The 20777-nt window shown below is 44.2% G+C and overlaps 1 pseudogene; it reads left to right on the top strand.

Moving 5' to 3' along the window:
- The first annotated feature begins 7571 nt into the window (after window positions 1–7571).
- Window positions 7572–7852, top strand: LOC144682486 (small ribosomal subunit protein eS28 pseudogene; annotated as a pseudogene).
- Window positions 7853–20777: the final 12925 nt, after the last annotated feature.

Genomic DNA, 20777 nt, shown 5'->3' with positions numbered 1-20777 from the left:
GATTGATAAGGAACTCTGGAAGCTATGCCATTAGGACCAACATGACCCCAGCAAGAGAGGGTTTATAGATATGTGCCATGTCAGTGTTAACCATATGCAGAGACCTCATTTGGAATATAGGTGTGCACAATCCAATACAGATTTTAAAAAAGAAACATGAAGAATGAAAACCTAAGATACAGTCTTTTAATCAAGAACCAAAGGCTGTTTCAGTGGAGTTTGATGCTGCAGCCATTTACACTAAAGATTGTGTTTATTGCCAGCCAAAACAATATGGTTGCGGCTGCCCTGTCAAGAGTTTAAAGAACAAGGGATGGTAATAATGCCTTAAAGCCAGGTGAATGTGTTGGGTTTTATAAGACTGTAAAATATCACTGTAAGTCCGTAATGAAGCTTATTTTGTGAATATGATGTATCATTGTTGTTACCTGACAAACATGTACTATGCTAAATGTTAGTATTTATGATTTTATCAACTTGCTGTATTTTAAATATTGTTGCAAAGAAAACGTTACTATTGTAAAGCTTTCTTTTTCCCAAGGGGGGCGGGGGGGTGGTGGGATGTGAGGACCTTTGACCTGGAAGCAGTAAAGAAAATTTGTAATTTCTGTGAAATGTCTGGAATCTGTCATTGTTTTTAAGAATGTTTAAAAAGAACTTTCAAGAGTTTTCTGAAGGGATCAATTGTACATTCCTTGAAGAATAAGAAACACTGGTCCATGTGAACTTGTAACCTTTGATCTAGAAGCAGCAACAGCAGGAAGGAAGTTAAGATACAGGGTGAAGGTTATCAGCACACAGATGGGGGCATGAAGAGAAAGCAGACAGAGACAGAAAGAGGAAAACAGAATTCATGTGGGAAGAAGCCAGCAAAGCTGTCTATGAAAAGGTCAGTTTTCTTTTCGGTAGCAAGAAGAAAAATAGTATCCCAGAAGCATTTGGGGAAGTGATGTGTAAGTGAGCTAAAAGGGACTAAATCCAAAAAGTGGTGTGAATAGTTCAGGCATGCGAAAGAGCTGGCAATTTGTATCTGAGGACCTGATAGTGAACTATGTTTGTTGGTTGGTCAGTTGAAAAGGAATTCTGGAAAGCTACAGCATCAGGACTGACCTGACAAATCCATGCTGGCTCTCTTTAATCAACTGAAAATTTTCCGTGTGTTCAGTCACACTATCCTTACTTATAGGCTCTAGTTATTTCCCAACAACAGATGTTAGGTTAACAGGTCTATAATTCCCTGGTTTTGCTCTCTGACCTTTCTTATGCAGCAGAGTGACATTCACAATTTTCCAATCTAACGGAATGGTTCCAGAATTGACAGAATTTTTGAGGATTATATTTAGGGCACTTATAATGTTCTCGCCTACTTCCTTTAAAATCCTGAGCGCACTGAACCCCGAATATTCAATTGCATGCTTATCAGCTGCACAATGGACATTTGTTTTCAGCATATTGGAAGGACCTACACACAACAACTGACAACATGCTAGTCAGCTTGATGTTCTGGACATCCAAATCCAAGCTGCAAAGCAAACTTAATTAACACCAGTTATTTAATCCAGTTCCTCAAGACTGGTGTTGGCAAAGAAACATGTCCACTGGTACACTCACTTTCCACACTGAGTCATTAAAATGGCCAATAGTATGTTCAGTTTTATAAGTGCCTAGAGTAGGACAGCAAATAGGTTCTAATAAACTTTTAAAAGAAAGCTTTTAGGCTGCAATTTAGAGTATGTGTACAGTTACTGTGTGCAACTATTCAAACTGGAGGGTCTTCCACTTTGTACAGAGCATCTGTTAAGCCCTCATGCCACCTAATATTGCCTGCAGATTTTGATCTATAGTTCTGGGCTTAATATTTCTGTGGAATCCCTCCATCTCTAATAGATGAGTTCTTTCTACCATTGGCTCAAAATGCATTGGGGTAGAATTTCCTTGAGGTTCCTCTCAATCTCCTGCTGGAATCCAGAACAACAGCATGATGTTGACCAAGATTGGGAACTAAATATTCCAGGAAGTTTGGTATTTAGAATAAAGACAGACAAAATGAAAAAGGGACAGGGGTAGACTGGATAATAAATTATGACATGAGGGCAGTATTAATGAAAATGTTTGGCTTGGAAAAGCACAAGAAAAACAGCATCAGTATGGGTGGAGATAAATAATAAGGGGTAGAAAAAGAAAGAAAGACTTGCAGCTATATAGCACATTGCATAACCGCTGGGCATTTCAAAGTGTTTTACAGCCAATAAGGTACTTTTGAAGTATAGTCACTGTTGTATTGCAAGAAATGCAGCAGCCATAATGTAATAATGGCTGGATAACCTGTTTTTGTGATGTTGATTTAGGGATAAATAATGGCCTGGGCAAGAAACTAGGGTTGTTTTCCTTTAAACAGAGGAGACTGAGGGGTGACTTGATTGAGGTGTACAAAATTGAGAAGCCTAGATAGAGTAGACAAAGAAGACTTGCTTCCCCTAGTGGAGAGGCCAATTACCAGGGGCATAGATTTAAGGTGATTGGTAGAAAGATTAGAGGGGATATTAGGAAAAGCTTTTTCACCCAGAGGGGAAGTAGGTGTCTGGAATTCACTGCCTGGATAGGTGGTTGAGGCAGAAACCTTCAACTCATTTAAAAGGTACCTGGATCTACACCTGAAGTCCTGTAGCCTGCAAGGCGCAGACTGGATCTTGGAAGATGGGATTAGAATGGGCGGCTAGTTTTTTTTCAGCCGGCGTAGACGTGATGGGCTGAATGGCCTCTTTCTGTGTCTTAACTTTCCTATGGTTTCTGAGATAGCACAACCAAAAGTGCAGCACATCCTCAGCAATGCATTGAATTTTGTGCTCAGGTCCTGGAGTGGACTTAAATCATGTGACTTAGAGAAGAGAGCGCTCCCAAGTGAGCAACAGGTGGAGAAAACACATGGGGCAGAATTTTACGAGTCGGTGAGCGGGGGCAGGGCCCGCTCACCGACACGTAAAATGACGCGCGGTGACATCAGGGGGAACTCCCGACGTCACCGCGCCTGATTTAAATTTTCAGGTAGGTGGGGGCGCAGCAAAATCAGCTGCGCGCCTGCCGACCTGTCAATGACCAATTGAGGCCATTGACAGGGTCAATTAAGTAATTAAAGGACCTGCCCGTCCAACCTTAAGATTGGCAGGCAGGACAGGAGCCCCGGCGGGAACTAGAAAAAACATGAAACCTCATCCACGGGCGGGATGAGGTTTCATCTAGGCTTTAAAAACTTTTAATGAAGATTTTGTAAAAATTATGGACATGTCCCAACTCATGTGACAGTGGCACATGAAGGACATGTTAGGGAAATTTTATTTTTCTATTTTTGTCTATTTTACATTTACAGCCGATCTCCCTGAGGCAGCACTTAACCTCAGGGAAATGAGTGCGCTCTTTTGTGTGCATGTGCAAAAGAGCACACTCTCGAATTTGGGATTCCCCCCCCGCCTGCACAGGGAACACACAGCGCTTCTGTGCGGACGTCACGCTGGGCGGGCTTTAATTAGCCTGCCCACATAAAATGGCACCGTGCCTCCGATTGGGGGCGCCGATCGGATACGCGCCCACCCATCAACTCCACCCCCCCAACTCCACCCCCCCCCCCAAATGGGGGGAAAATTCAGCTCATGGGAACAGTTTATAGGTTTCCTAATTGTACCAATTCTCTTGGACACAGCAGTAAGCAAGAAATAAGAGGTGCTTGCAACAAAGGCAATGCAATAATCATGGGGTCTCTAATCTTCATAAAAACTGGATAAATCAAATTGACAATAGTAAGCTGGAGGACGAGTTCATGGAATTGTGACCCGTTTCTTTGAACAATAAGTTGTGTAACCAAGAGGTTATTATAGATCTTGTCTTGTGTAATGAAATCAGTTGATTAGTAATCTTATAGTAAGGGATCCTCTGGGGAAGAGTGATCATAATATGATAGAACTTCATAATATGATAGAACCTCATAATATGATATAATGACACACTTAAGTTTGAAACTAAAGTATTAAACTTGTATTAAGAAATAGAGATAGTTTAAGTAGGTTGTATTTGTAGGTGTTAGGAATGAGTTTTAGCTTTAAAGTTTAAGTTTGATTTGTATTTCTGTATTTGTGGGTTAAGAAAAGGTCAAGTTGAGTTTTAGTTTCACTTTAAAAGGCACCTACGTTTCTAATGAGAATTTTATGACTCTAAGCTAAGTAAAGCAAATGAGTAAAAGAAAACCTGGGCTGTTGCCTAGCCAAAGGGGTCCAGAAAGGCAGGCCCCTCCCATAGACACACACACACAAAACTAGAAACAGCAGTTTAATTTGGAAGCTGTTTGAGTTCAGCTGGCTTTGAAAGTAGCTGCCAAGAGAAACTGGAGCAAAGAAGACAGATAGCCAGTCCCAAGCTAAAGAAAAGTCCCCAAAATCCAGGGGAGTGGTCCCAAGCAGACCTTCTAGTCAAAGAAAGGACAGGAACCTGGAAAAGGCCCCGTTCTGTGGAAGTGAAAGTAAGGAGCAGAAAGGAAGGCTATACGCTTCAAGCTTAAAGGAAGCAGATTTAAAGCGAGAGGCCAGAAGGTCCATAGAGATGACTGAAGATCTGTAACTCTTTGCTATGGGCATGTGAAGCAGTGGCGCACTTTTGATGGCTGAGTGAGAGAGTGCATGGAAGAAAGCTTGAATGTATGTGGTGACCCAAGGGAGAGGAACATAGGACCATAAGACAATAAGACGTGGGAGCAGAAGTAGGCCATTTGGCCCAGTGAGTCTGCTCCGCCATTCAATGAGATCATGGCTGATCTGACAATCCTCAACTCCACTTTCCTGCCTTTTCCTCATAACCCTTGATTCCCTTACTGATTAAAAATCTGTCTATCTCAGCCTTGAATGTACTTAATGACCCAGCCTCTATAGCCCTCTGTGATAGAGAATTCCACAAATTCACTACACTCTGAGAGAAGAAATTCCTCCTCATCTCTATCTTAAATGGGCGACTCCTTACTCTGAGATTATGCCTTCTGGTCCTAGACTCTTCCACAAGCAGAAACAATCTCTCAGCATCTATCCTGTCAAGGTCCCTAAGAATCTTATACATTTCAATAAGGTCACCCTCATTCATCAGAAGGAGAGTTTGAAACCCTAGAGGTGAACCCTTGTGGAAGGTGCCTGACAGAAAACATCGGTTAGGGCGAAGATTCCAAGGTGAGTTCTTGGAAAGTGGAGATTGGAAACCCTTGTGTGAAAGATGTAGTTCAGTGAGACTGCTTGGCTCACCTTGTAAAAAGCATCTGGGAGGAATTGAGGAGAGATCCATAGCATCTGTCTGGGATGGCATCTGTCACTTGGTTTCAGAGTGTGGTGTGTGTGACCACAGGTTGCCTATTGGTTTACATGGATGATGCACTTACCTGTGAACATTAGAGCATAAGATAGCTTTTGTAACTTGTGTTATCCTGACAAATCTGTATATATTTGTAAAGGTATAGTTGTAGGTGAAGGATAATTGTAATATAGTTCATCTTTTCTTTTTGAATAAATGTTTTATTCTTTTGTTCAAAGCTCATTAGCTGACTCCAGTGACTCTGTTCAATAGCTACTCTCCACTTATCTACACAAACAAATAAAAGTTAGGATCTATCAAGCTGGGTTCCACCCTGGGATCAGGCTCATCCAGTGGTAACATCAGCTGGGGATCATAAAACTTAAATAAAGCCATGTACATAGGTATAAGGTGTGAGTTGGGTAAAGTAGTATGGGAAATTAGATTTAATAGTATGATGGTAGGCAAGCAATGGTGGAGATTTAAGTAAATCTATAATAATGTTCAGTTACTGTCTGTCCAACTGTTTGATCAACTTAACGGGGTGCATCTGTTGGTGGGTTTAGTTGGTGGGCAGTGCCTGGTGCATGCAGAGGCACATGGGGCTCATGGAAGCCTGGAGCACACGATGCACATATGACTGCCAATGGTTAGTGGCAGCAGTGAGGTGGGGGTTGGTGGAGAACAAAAACAGCAGAGTCCAAGGGGAACTCAACAACACAATTAACGTGGCTAGAGAGAGGGGCCGCGATTTTTTGTGCCCGCCGCGTTGGGTGTGTTCGGTGGCGTGAGCGGGCAACAAGGTGAAACCAGTTTGCGTTCGTCGCTCAGCCAGCCAATTGCGGGGCTACATTTCCCAACATTGGGAACCTCATATTAATACATCAGCACATCATTATTAGGCCAGCCTGCCCCCTCAGGATTGTCCACCCACGTCAGCGGGAAAACACGCCGACGTGTTTCACAACATGTAAGCGACGTGCACCTGGCGGGCTGCACTTTGCTTGGGACTTCAAGGTTTGTTTGCCTACCTTGCTTCGGTCAGAATTTGCAGTCATCAGCACCAGGCTTCACAGACAGCACCACATCACTTTTAGGGGGGATCACGGCAGGTGTCTCCCTATGTTTTCAATGTCTGCAGGCCTAGGGCTTGGTTGGGGAAGGGGGAGAAGTGGCCTCAGGCAAGGGAAGAGGCTGCAGGACGGGAGTTGTACTGGGGAAGGAGGGTATCCCAGGGTCTGTGTGGGGGCACATGTTAATCTGTGCAAGTGGCCTCAAGATCTGAGGGCTGAGGAGACAGTCTCCGGAGGAGCTGAGGCCATTTGGACATGTGAGGGTATGTGTGTGAGAATGGGTGGTAACGTCCCTTGAGCTGGCAGTGAGTAAGATGCCAATTAATGTGTGAGTTTAGAGTGATGAGATGGTTGCCATACCCTGTCTGCACAGATGAGATCATTCATCCTCTATCTGCATTGGATGGCCAATCTCTTTTGTGCAGCATTGGCACTGATCACCACTGCGTCACCGCCTACCAAGCTGGATTGGTGATGCCATTGCCCTTCCTGCGGCCAGGGCGGAGGTAGAAGACATCATGGCAGGCCTCCACGGTGTCTAAATGGCATTCCAGTGACGTATCATTAAACCTGGGACAGCAGTCTTTTTGCCTTTCAGGGCCAGGTCTTCCCTGCAGTAATCGTGGCCTGGAAGAACTGAGATATGTGCGCGCAGCTGGACTTTAAATATGGCGTCTGGTGTGATGAAATGGCGAGGTGATGGCATGGCAGGAGAATAAGAGTCTGCCCGCCATGGAAACGGCATGTTGCCTGGGAATGCATTAGTAATGCGGTGGGTTTAGGACGATACAGTATGAAAACCCGCCATCATGGCCAGTGCGTAAAACATCGTTTTACCCACCTGCTACCGCACTTAGTGCAAATCTGGGATGATTCCGCCCATTGTTTCCAAGAGGAATGGGATGGGAGTGGAATAGAAAGGATGGAATGGGTGAGGAATGGGATGCTATTGGATTAGAAAGAATGGGATGGGGCTGACATGAGAAGGATGGAAAGAATCAGAGAGAAGGGCATTAGAGGGACGGCATGGGAAGAATGGAAAGGCATGAGCTGGGAATGGCATGGGAGGGAGGGAACGACATCTGGGGGGTGAATGAAATGATGGAAATTTTTCAAAATGACAAGGACAATTATTTGATTCAGCTTGTTATTTGAAAGATATTCTGTGCACCTTCGCCGCTACCATCATGGAGGGTCCACGGACTCAGACCGTCAAACTGGCCCGGGTTACTAAAGTTCCTGGAAGGACAGGATCCCGGGGACAGTGTACTCAGGTCCGTGTGGTATTTATGGATGACAGCAATCGAACCATCATTCGAAATGTGAAAGGACCAGTCCGTGAGGGAGATGTGCTCACACTTTTGGAATCTGAGCGTGAAGCAGGAAGATTATGATAACAGATCATCAAAACTGATGCCAGCTGAAGCTGCTATTGAAGTAATTGGTTATGGACATTTTCTCTCCGTTTTTTCTGACAAAATGGGACAATTAACATTATAAATAAGTGATCTTTTAAAAAAAAATGAAGATTCATTAGATTTTAATTTAACAATATTAGAAAAATTGTCAGGTGAATTAAAAGAAGATACCAGCATTGATTTCATAGATGTTTACGGTCTATGCCCTGTAGAGTGTCTACACAGTGTAACTCCAATGGGCATACCACTGCACAAACCTGGACTCAGAGAAGGAACACTTATGATGTTGCTATGAAATTTGAATCCTAATCAAGGACTTTGTTATGGGTAAAGATTGGTAGTTAAGCTGATTTCTTTGTCAATAGATGCTGAAATTATAACAGGCAGGTTTAAAGGAAATAGTGTTTATTCCTCAAATAATATTCAGCCTATCAGGCATGAACCTGCCTTTTCAACTCAGGAGAAAACTTTCATTTTCCATGACTATAAACAAGTCACAAGACCAGACTCTCGCCAAAATTTGTATTTATATTTCTAGGCCCATTTTTCCACCCGCACAGCTTTATGTAGCTTTTTCCAGAGTGAGAAGAGTTGGTCGTGTTAATGTTTTTGGTGAAACAATAACTGGAAATCCTGTATTTAAAGAAGTACTGCTCCAATAAAGATACTAATTTGACCACAAATGTTTTGTGGGTCTCTAATAGCATTTCATAATTCTCAATGGATATACATTCCATTGAGAAATAAAACTTCCATGGGAAACGTGATCCATCCATGGATAACCAATGAGGTTCAGGATAATTTTGAATTAACAGAAGGGGCTCATAATATTGTTAATAAGATTAGTAATCCTCAGGATTGGGAGAGCTACAGAAACCAGTGAAGGGTGAGGGAGAAAATAGAATATGAGAGTAAACTAGCACGAAATATACAAGATATAAAAACATACCATAAAAGATATGTAAAAGGAAGACAATAGCAAAAATAAATGTGGGTTCCTTAGAGACTCAGACAGGAGAAATTACATGTGGAATAAGGAAATGGCAGAAATGTTTAACAAATATTTTGAATCCGTCTTCACAGTAGAACACACTAAAAGAAAAACCAGAAATAGTGAGGAACCAACAATCTCTTGAGACTGAGAAAGTTAAATAATTAAGCTGAGTAAAGAAAACGTCTACAATTATTGCCATGGAGTTGACCGCCACCTCCATATTGGAAAGAATAGGTTTCAAGTTCTACACGAAGCCTTATGCCAAGTTGCCAGACCATCCGCCCTTGCACCTTGACACTGGCTACAGTCTTTCCAGCAGGTCTGCCAACGCACAAAGCATCCTTTGAGCATATCTATTAGTCTTTGTTTGTACGCCATTCCATGAAAATCTTCATCTGAATTTTCTGCAGCAGAATTCACATGAGACCTCACTCTTCAGGGAGCTAGAACCTGTGTTAATCTTCCCCCTTGCCCGGCTGTAGGCCATTCAGGCTCCATGTTCAGATACCACCTCCATGCCACCCTCTTAAAGTACATGCACAGTAAATATCGAGCTGGTGGCTTCAGGTATGAGATCAAATGACAATGTTTCATCATCACCAATGTCTCGTTCCTGTACCAATGCACAACAGATGACTCTATGCGCGCAAGAAAAGGCCATGTTCAATAATGAAGGTAAACTGACAACGATTATAAGCTAATGCACTTTCTGACAGTTAAAAGTAGATGTTTTACAACTGTTTATCTAGCATTGCTATCCATAATAACTAAGCTTGGAAATGAGTATTGGTGATATTATTGGATGAATGTTTAGTACATTGATAGGATCTTCCTGCCTTTAACTTACTTATGATAAATGTGTGTGTTATAATAACACTGGAGAGAAAACATGAATAAATTAAGCATTTTACCACTTTTATCACAAGCAGTACTAGTTGATCTATAATTATTTTACAAAGTTTGTCATACAAATGTATCTTTCAAATCTCTTGGAGGGATTTATCACAAGCAAGAAAGGCATGAGGGAGTTCAGAAGTAAAGATAAAAGTTTCCCTGACAAGTATTTGCCAAATAAATATTATTTTTGATGTTAATGGGGAGTACTTTTGTATGAGTTGTCATGCCTGTAGCTAACCATCTTAATTTTAATGCTATTTACATTGCCACTAATCATCACATTTCCCAGTTCAATTCAACTTTACACATATTTCCAAAGATAGCCTACCAGTCTCTTTCATCTCTTCCTCAAGGCACTGCTATTGGTCTTCAGATGACCTCAGGATTAGGAGGTCTTGTGCCGCAGTGGGTAGTCTTCCTGCTTCTGAGTCAGAAGCTCTGGGTTCAAGCCCCGCCCCATTGCTTGATGGCCAAGGAAGGCATATTCATAACATGGCCAAACAGGTTGGTTATCAATCTGCAAATCATTCAACACATGCCCATGTCAGGTGGTAAGAGAGGGGGAGATTCCTAGTCGGCCATGTGATGGAAGAGAATTGGAGCATCTACCATCACTGGCCATAGCTCCAGATTAAAACATGCCTGTATGTTGCCACAGCAACTCAGATTCCCTGAGTGATCTGTAACACACAATCACCACAATCGTCAGGAATACTACTGTAAGTTTTATTGTATGTTACTGTTGCTATGACAAGTATTTCACTTTATACTATGGCCTCAACATGATCAGCTGTTCTTTTCGAACTTTTCTTTGAGATAACATACTGGATACCTCCCATTAGCGGCGGTACATGCTAACAGTAATTTGCATGTGTGTTCTTTGCCAATTTTCCTAAAAGAGGTCATTGTGTTAGGAGGAAACCAAGCATAACACTAATAAATTCTTTAACCAGCCAACAAATGTCATGACACCAAAGCATGAACTAGGAACATAATTTCAAAGACATGTAACATGAAAAGTGGAGATTTTTCACAAGTATATTTTATATAAATTTTTTGCCTTGTAAAATTCTAGAATGTTTTATTATTATATTTTAGTGAGGTCTAAATTCATTCATTCTGAGCTGTCCTAATCTTTTGTCTCTGCATCTTGTGCCTGTAACAGATTTAATAAACAAAAAGGATTAAGAATTGGCATGAATAATTATTTGAAATTAAAAAAATCAAGAGCTGCAGTGGATTTTGAAATTTGGAAGCAATTTCTGACATGGATAGATAGAGAATAAACTTTAAATTCTATGGCAGCATAACAGTGTAATGAATTGGATCGTCACATGTGTTCTGTGGAAGGTTCAAATTCAGTTTCAATTCCTATCCCACTTTGTTGTTCTTCCAAAGAGAAACTCAGCAGAACCACAAACTTTCTAAAGCTGAAGAGGAAACTCATAGGAAGATTCAATCCCTTATGCAGCGGTAGTTCCAGCCTCACAGGTATTTTGGTGAAGACTAGAATCAGAATAGGTGCACTTATTTTTCTCTGCTTGGCTGCAATCAGTGTGCAGCCAAGGGTAAACATTAGGCATGTACTAAATTTATCAATCCCACTTATTATGCAGCTAGGCTTTCTACTCTCACTAGCATGCAGGAAGTCTTGTTGGGAAGGGCCACATAGACAAAATAGTGCAATGGTGATGGTCTTTTTCTTAAAGCATATTACTTGCACAATGTAGAGGTTGATATTGAGTACACTAAGAAAAGAAGCTATTGAAAAGTAATTGAAAGCATAACATGTTCCAGCTAGATAACTACAAATACATAATTAACAAAAATGTGTATTTTCATGTTCTTAGCATTCTAATTTGAGCAGTTAGTGAGATAGTTCTCCTGGATTTCCATTGGTTTAAGGACCCACTGTTTCATTTGGTCATATCTAGACAAGCAAAGATTCCTGTTCTTTCATCCTGGCCTGTTACCTCTTGATTTCATGCCCTTCAGCTGGCAAAGGTTGATTTTGCATTAAGATGACTTCTAATGCTCTCCAAAATGTTTCCCCCTCTTTGTGACACGCCCCTTTAATTGTCTGCATCCCTTCAAATTTGCCTTACACATAATTTTCCTGTTTACCATTGATGTCATTCCAGTGCACCAAATGTTGTGAATGATTATATGAATGAAAATTGACTGGAAAATTGAGTGCTGCTGGCGTTTTGGGCTGGATTTTCCCATTAGGGTTACAATCGTGACACGGGGCGGAATTTTCAGTTTTTCACTCTAAGGCCAGAATTTTCTGGCCCTGCTGCAGCGGATGTGGTGAATCATTCAAACGTCCATTGACTTTAGCGGGACTGGAAGATCCTGCTGGCGGAAGGGACTGGAAAATTTCAGCCTATGTGCGGCGACAGGAGCAGAAGTCAGCGTTGATCCTGTTCCTTGGCAGGTGGGAAGAACCTCTCAGCTCATTACCTATTCATGTGCGTGAAAGGCAGCGAATCTTGAAGCAGGGCAGGAGGAAATCGACACCACTTTGGCTACCTCGTGGGTTCGAAGGTCTGGCTTCCATATTTAAAAGGCTCCAAGACAAGTCTTCAATGCAACCCAAAGGTAGCTCCCTCCATCGTCAAGCACCACCTTTGGAAGTTGACACTTCTGCTGTTGCCAGAGAGTGTGTGACCCCATGTTTTAGTGATGCCTCACTGTAGGTTCTCCTCCAGGCTGTGTGGGAAGGGAGGAATGCCCTCTTTCCCAGGGTTTGTAGCAGGAGGCCATCCTGCCAGAACAAGGCAGCCTGGACAGTGGTAGCAGCGCAGGTTAGTGGCTGTGGGGCACACAGGAGAATCTGGCCCCAGTGCTTCAAGTGGATGAATGATCTGCTGCCAGGGTAAGTGCCACTGCCACTGTCTACTCAATGCAAATGCACACTCATAGGGGCATGAAGCATTGTAAGTTTGGGACTGCAGTGGGCTGTCACACAGGAGATTTGGTGGTCGGCATCTTCATCAGTCTGCAGGACATGCATTGTTTGTCAGAAAAGTCTATTCAGGATAGGTTTTCATGGCGTTTCACCCCATTCACATATTGCTCCATGTTTCTGATAGCTCCCCAATATCACAGGCTGTCACATCCAATGGTACAGAAAGTCCTTGGGTATACAGACATCCTCCTTCCAATGAGCATGGTCGAGCCAATCCAGATGTCTTTGGCCCATCAATGAATGCATTCTGATGGAAAAAAGCATGTTCTGAGGACCTCCAAGTTGGTGACCTTGTCCTGCCAAGAGATATCAAGGATACTTCAAAGGCAACAAAGGTGGAAACGGTTCAGCTTTTTCTTCTATCGAGCATATGTAGTCCATGTTTCACTACTGCACTGAGGGTGAAGGCTGGGCAGATTTGGAGTTTGGTGTTCAGTCAGGTTGCTGTTTCACCAAACTGATTTGGAAATATATCCCCATTCTTTTATTGCGTCTGAATTAAAATTTTGGAACTCCCTCCCCAACAGCTATGTGGATGCACCTACAGCACAAGGACCTCAGTGGTTAAAGAAGACTGCTCACCACCACCTTCTCATTGGCCATTAGAGATGGACAATACATTCTGTCTTTGCTGGTGATGCACACATCCCATGAATAAATGGAATGAAACTGGCATCCTAGGAAACATTTTAAGAGTGAAATCACGAAGCTTGATGTCACCCTCCGTCAATGGCTGTTTTTTTGCAGAATTTGTTGTGAAAGCCAGAACTTATAGCTTTGAGGGTCATTTCCAGCTTTGGACTTACTTTTAACTGCCTTGGAGTTTACTCACTGTCTTCTGGTGTAAATTTCCCTGGTGTTAAGCCTTCAGTGCAGCATGGCAGCACCTCATGCAGTAGGAGCTGGACCTCTGAGGAGCAGAAACAACAACTGTTGCTGCCTTTTCACAGCCAGCTGCCACTCCGATATGACAGAGAGGATGAACACAGAGCTGCAGCTCCATTAAGGCAATAGCCCTCGGCATAGGGCAGAGAAAAGGCAATCAGTTCTGTGTGCGCTGCCCCCATGTACTCCTGCATAACTCCCTATTGTTGCTGCAGCCAAGAAACTGAATCAGGAGGTCACAAGTGTAAGGGTGAAAATGTTACTTTTATTCAAGCCAAAAAAAAATCATTAACTAGATGCAACAAGAGATTAACAAATCCTTTGAGGGCTGGAAGGCCTCTCAGCTGTTGTGAGCTCACATATACATACATACTTTTGTGGAAACTCATTCGGTTCAAATCTAGTCGCTATTAGGTTCTCATGGGCCGGCCTGCTGTGTCTCACTACTGCCCTGGCTTCTTCAGCAGCATCATCACCATTACCTCACTCAGCATCTCCATCGTCCTCCCCTTCCTCCGAATCTGAGGGGACATGTGGTTCATGCACCTCCCGCTCTGGTAATTGTTCGCCCCATTTCTCAGTTAGGTTGTGAAGGCTGTAGCAGACAATCACAATCCTGGCAACACAGCATTGTACCGCTGTTTGGTGTCAGTTTGGGGGTACAGGACTGGGGTTATTAGCCAGGTTTTCTGGGGATGCACCTTGTCACCAACAGCCATCCCTGGAGACGATGTGGTGGAGCAAACAGTTGCAGCATCTGGGAGTTGTTTAGAGTATGTATGTTGTGGGAGTTCCCTGGATACTGGGCACATAGCTGCAGGACTTGTCACTTCTGATCACACACGAGCTGGACATTCAGGGAGTGAAATCCCTTCCCTTATGAATCTGGCCGGCTGATGCCAGGGAGCCGTGATCGCCACATGCAGTCAATCACCCCTTGGGCCTGAGGGAACCCAGCGATGGGCGCAAATCCCACGGCTCGAGCATCTTGGCTCTCTTGGGTCAAAGGTGAACAGCACAAACTCATGTGCTTTCCTGAAAAGGGCATCCGTAAACTCCCTCATGCACTTGTGGGTGGCCACTTGGGAGATGCCACACAAGTTGGCAGTTGAGCTTTGAAAGGAGCTGGTCGTGAGGAAGTTCAATGCTGCTCAGATCTTCAATTCCACAGGCAGGGCACTGCCTCCCAATCCGTGTGGCTGCTGTTCCTCTCACAGGAGGTGGCAGATGTTGGTGACAGATTTCCTAGTCATGCAAAGACCCCTCCACTCTTGTCTTTCAGTCATTTGCAGGTAACTGCAATGCCCTCTATAGATCCTGGCATGGAATGCTGCTCGGTGGCACTGCTGACCCTGGTTCCCCTCTTCAGGCACTGCCTGTTCCTCTGCAGCTACAGCCCCCTGAGGTTCGAGTCCCTGCTGTTCCAGTCCCTGGGCCTCCCTTTACCTCTCCTCCTTAGGCAAAACCAGAACAGCTGCCGAGATCACCTGGCCAAACATTGCCAATGGAAGCATTGATCAGCGAACATTTCGCAGGAAAGAGCTGGTTGGCTTTTTCCAGAAATCTTCCCCTCGCCCCCATAATCTTTATACCCTTCTCAGCCCTGCTCATATCTTTGGTGAAAGCTGGCCCTGCACCCACCCCAACATGGTGAAGCCCATCCTGCAGGAACCAGTACTGATTCTCCTTTCCCTCATGCAGACATGTGTAAGGAATCTGTAACCTCGAGCATTACACCGCAAGCCATGCATGTGCAACCGAGTTCACTCTAACTCTTGCTGTCTCCATCATCCCCTGTGACACATCCCTGCAGCCATTGAATCAACAGCACATATCAACAGTCACCATCCCTATGTCATCCACCTGGGGCAATGAAGGCTCCTCGGTTGTTTAGCGTTTCTACAACCAACATTGCAGATTGAGAGTTACCCTTCAGCGCAGACTTCAGTGTACCACCTGACCTGGTTGGGATCTTGGTGTTATGAGAGGCAAGAGCATGGGAGCCTTTGTGCTATCCTGAGTGCATCTTTACAGCTTTCATTACCCAACTGAGCACAAGCACACTTCATTTTACTGGTTTCTGTTTGGCTTCACATTTATTTGGGAATGTGAGCAGTCCAGGAACTCATGGAACTGGACCTGAGGCCCCCCTCGGCCCCCCCCGTTTCTACTGTTCAGTGTCAGCGAGGGACTGCATCATGCGCCTGCATGAGTTACAATGGTGCACCTTACTTTCTTTTTTGATTCCTTCACCCTCAACCACCCCCTGTGACATAAAAATTTTGCCCCATCGCCATAGACAGTCTTACATTATTTTACCCTCCCCTTTGTCAACCTTTGACCCATCTCCCAGTCACACTGGAACCCAGTCACCCTTAATTCCCACCTTTCCTTGTTCCTCTTTCCCCGTGTCACTGTAATTGTCCCCTCGGCTTCCCAGTTGCCTGCGTTTGATCCCAGTGATCAATTTGCCAACCCAACCCCATTCCATTTTGCTCCTTCCCAGCCCGATGCCCCTATCATCCCATGTTTAGTTCCACCATTAAAGTTCACATTACCCTCCTGCTTGCCCTGGATAGCGTTCTAGACATGAGCCAGTCTCCCTGCCTTCCTTGGGCAGGCTCCTTGCCCTGGACAGGCTCCTTTCCCCAGACAGGCTGCCTCCTTTGGATGGCAACCTGCTCCATGCAACAACAGCCTAGCACCACCCATACTGAATCATGGCCTGGCAATGAAGAAGTCCCTGTTAAGAAGCCTGAAGCAGTGTGTACCCACCAGAGCATCCAGGAAGAAGTCTACCTCACCTGGTTCATGCCTCTTACATAGCCAGGAAACCCGGTCGGGTTTCTGAAGGCAGGTTTTTCTCACTCATATACCAAGATTGTGACCATGAATGTAATACCTGCTGGTTAGGGTTTTAATGAGTATGCATGACATGCTAATGAATGCAAAGGAGCTTCCCGACCATCAGCGTCAGGGAGATCAACCTGCCTGAAACATTCTTCTATCTTAATACCAAAAGTTTAACCCACTGTTGGGATTATGAATATTGGCCTCCAGTGCAATTAAGTTCTCCCTCCTGCTTTTCTTCCCCGCTCCAGGTGGGCCCAGAAAATTCCGCCCATGGGCCTCAATTCCAGGCCAGGAACCTGGAAGGATATCCCCACGATCATCCTGGAGATGGCCAATTAAGTAGCCACTTCTGGGAGCCCCGTCTAAGGACGGTGGGCTGATCAGTGAAGTGGGAAGCCCAATGGGAAGACTCACAGTGATATCCCGCCAGCAGCTGCCCTAGGAGAGGCGACACTGCTGAGGCAGGCAGCAGAATGAAAGGGTACCTCAAAATGGAGGCGCTATATGCAGGATTGTAAAAAGTTCCAAATCCCTCATTGCTACAGCTGTCAGGCCAATTGGTGTGGTGGGGCCGCCTCACCATAGGATGGCTTGAGTCCATACTGGGATGATAAACAGGAGGTGTTGATGGCCCCCTGACTGCTGCCGGGAGAACACCTCTTGATAAATGAGGAGCTCTGACTGCCATCAGAAAGATCCCAACAGCAGCATATCTTCCCAAATTGGCTTGATAATGGACCTCATTGGCTACTAACCACTGCTGGACAGGTAGCCTTTGCCCCACTCACCTCATCTCTGATAAGATTTCTCAGTGGTGGGAATGCATTGGTTAGCTGACCTAGTGTGCTCTTTTCTGATTTTACTGCCAGTCGCATCTCCTAACCTGCCTTCACGAAAATTGGAAAATTCAGCCCAAGTGTCAAACAAAGTCTTAAAGCAGTGCAAACCAAATGAAAATGGATTTTCTCCTGAAGATGATAATCATGTTCTTGAAGATTCAAATGCTATTCCTACAAATAAATCCATATATATGGGTATACAAATAGTCGTTCGGCACAGAACCTGAGTATTGCTGAAAAAAGAGACAAAGATTTTCACCTTGCATCATCAGGAGACTTTGTAAGAATACCAATATAAGGTTTCCTTGTAAAATGCCTGATGAGTGCAAAATGAAAAGCTTAGACGTGTCTCTTTTTTTCAGCAATATATGGGTATGTATATTTTGGCTTAGTTGCCCTAGAATCATGCCTGACAGTACAATGAAATCATCCAAGATCAAGATGATTGAATGACAATGGCTAAGATTACAAATGATAGGCTTTAAATGACCAATATGATTGGCAACGTAACACAAACAGCCACAGCTAACAAAACTGTTTCACAAGTTCAGTTTCATTTCACTGAACCTGTTCTCCAAAACCACACATTGGCAACCAAATTGGAGGCATGCTCAACTCATTAATCTCACTTATTACATATCTCAACTTTCCAGCTCTCACTCATGCTGGCATTTCCATCATCATTAAATTAATTTTGTGCAGTGATCTAAAGTGACACTCATTTTCTCCCATATTGGAAGTTCTTTATACCAGAAGGGGGAAGTGAACAAGCTGAGCCAATTATGGCTGCAATGTACCTGTGGAGATAGGAAGAGCTGTCCTGCTCCTGGCTCCAATTTAAGGTAAGTTACGAATTAAAACTTTTTTTTGCTGGTGCGTTCCATCAGGCCCTTTAAGGACAACTGCTTAGGTCGCAGAAGAATTTAAAAACTCAGTGAAATATTCCTGACACTTGCTCCACTCAGCGCTGACAAATTCCTGAGAAAGGTCCTATAACAAGTGCTAGGGTGCTCATTAATCTACACAGGAGTCAGCAGAAATACCTGACTATCTCCCAAGCCCATATGGCATTGGATGTATTTCAGGTGCCCTAGGGGCACAGGGGTTGGCATTGGCAAAATTATTGCTTTTTCATCTCGTTCTTCATCCAGAACTTAAACAAAATAGGGTTCAATCTGTCCCTGTAGAAACCTACAGTTTTAGTGAGCAAAAGTGTGGCCTTCAGTCATCCAGTTTGCAAAACGGTTGATTCCAAAACAGGCTGGTCAGATGTAGGTCACTGAGATTATTGAAAATGTTATTTTCATTTCATGGGTACAGAATCCCATTCTACCAGATGAAGCCAAACTCTTATGGATGTTGTTGTTTCTTCACTGATTGAATATCAGAATATTTTCTAATGATTGTCTTAGATCTAATAGTGTTTTGGAAATGCACTTAGTTTTTATCTCATTTAATTTATATGTTTTTCAATTTTCGTTGCTGCTTTCCCTATTTGATTGAAATGAATTCTTCAACAGGTCATGAACTCCTCTATAAGCAACAAACCTACAGGTTGTACAACCTCCTACATTCCCAGCAATTTAGTTAGCATCGAGATATAACCTGGTATTTAAACATATGGACTGCATGAAGGTTAAAAAAAAAGGTTCCTTTATTCCACCAACATCAAAACTATATAAACTTTAAAGGGAAAGTGTAACTCCAAGGAACCAACTATTTACAGACAATATTCACCAGATCTCTGTTCTATTTGGTGCCTCGGCTCTATTAAGGAGTGACTTACCAAGTTTGTACTGCTGCCCAGCTGCTGGCTGCAGTCCTGCTCTCTCTCTCCCGCTTCACAAAGCTTCTGGTGTCTCCTTCTCCTCCAAACTCTGCTCCCGACTCGGGCCCCGCCTCCAACTTCCTTCTGCTTGTGCTCTGGACTTCTTCAGGACATTTTGTTCCTGTTCCAAGGGGAGTCCCAGGCCAACTGGGTCCCCTTGGCCCGGCATCCTCCTGGGCCAAAGACCTCTGCTGGCAGGGGACACTCCCCCGCATTGAATGCCCCATAGTGGGTGGGGCTTGGCCTCCAGCCCTGCTCTGGTCAGGAGCTGGAAGTCAGAATGAACTGCAGTGAATGCCCCACAGTGGATGGGGCCCAGCATCTGGGCCCACACTGAAGTTGGAAGCCAGAAGTCGGGACGCCAAGGGCTCGCTCACCTCTCTGTCTACGCACTTCCCTGCTTAAGAATTGTCATCCGGGCAGCTATGCACATTCTATGGTGACTGTTTACTAAGCAATCACATGATGGGCAGGTGCAATTGAGCTCTGATAGCAAGCATGTTCGAATCCACACTGGTGGCAGCATTTTCTCCATGCAGCGCTGCTCGGGGTAAAGTTTTGAGATGATATCCAGCATTCAGTCGAGATGACCTTCTCCAACCTTCATCCATACGGGCACTTGCAATGGATCCAGGCTTTGGAATGGATCAGCTACGTAGGAGTCCAGGTCAGTCATGTCTTCCAGGATTGTATGATCAGCAGCACTTCTTGCTTCAGCTGCAGCCTCCCCGCAGGTCCTCTCTACATTCTCTTCCAGTACCGGAGTAGGTCTCCTCACACCATATACATGCCCTTCACAACACACCGGTCACTCCAGGATTCCTTGTCATTATCCAAGTTCCCCTCACTAGAGCTGCTGCGTGCTGCAACTTCAGGTTCCAAGATGCCATTGCGTGAGCTGCATGCCCCCACTTACATAAGAACATAAGAACTAGGAGCAGGAGAAGGCAATTTAGCCCCTCAAGCCTGCCCCGCCATTCATTATGATCATAGCTGATCTCATTTTGGCTTCAACTCCAATTTCCCGCCCTCTCCCCATAACCTTTCAACCCATTACTAATTAAAAATCTGTCTGTCTCCTCCTTAAATTTATTCAGCGTCCCGGCATCCACTGCACTCTGAGGTAGTGAATTCCACAGATTCACAACCCTTTGAGAAAAGTGATTCCTCCCCATCTCTGATTTAAATCTACCACCTCTTAGACTAAAACTATGGCCTCTCATTCTTCATCCACCAAACTTCTGGCCTGGAGCAAATCTCCTTTGTGGACATTTTCTGAGGCTGCCCTCTGACTACAGGTTCCACAACATGGGTGTGGCCCCAGTGTCAAGCCGCTTGATGACTTTGTGGAGTCCAGGATCCCAGACATCCTGTTTCTTATTCTGACTCCTGATATTCCTGTTCCAGAGGAATATTCTTGTGCCGATCAGAAGGTCCACCTTGTCAACCTTGTGATTGTGTAGCATTTTTCTTCGCAGCACTTCTTTCTCGGTCCTCTTGGACACCATATCGAATGCCTGATGTAGCCTCGCGTGCTGCTCGGTGATCCATTTGTCAACTTGGCCATCTCCAACTGAATGTGGGAGGAGCCCAAGGAGATGATCCACAGGAAGGACTGGGTCTCTTCCAAAGAAAAGATTGTGCGGAGAGTAACCCTTGGAGGAATGTTGGGTACTATTATAAGCATAGACCAGCTC

The sequence above is a fragment of the Cetorhinus maximus genome, chromosome 7, assembly GCF_964194155.1.
Source record: "Cetorhinus maximus chromosome 7, sCetMax3.hap1.1, whole genome shotgun sequence".
Lineage (NCBI taxonomy): Eukaryota > Metazoa > Chordata > Chondrichthyes > Lamniformes > Cetorhinidae > Cetorhinus > Cetorhinus maximus.
This window is presented reverse-complemented; position numbering and strand designations above follow the sequence as displayed.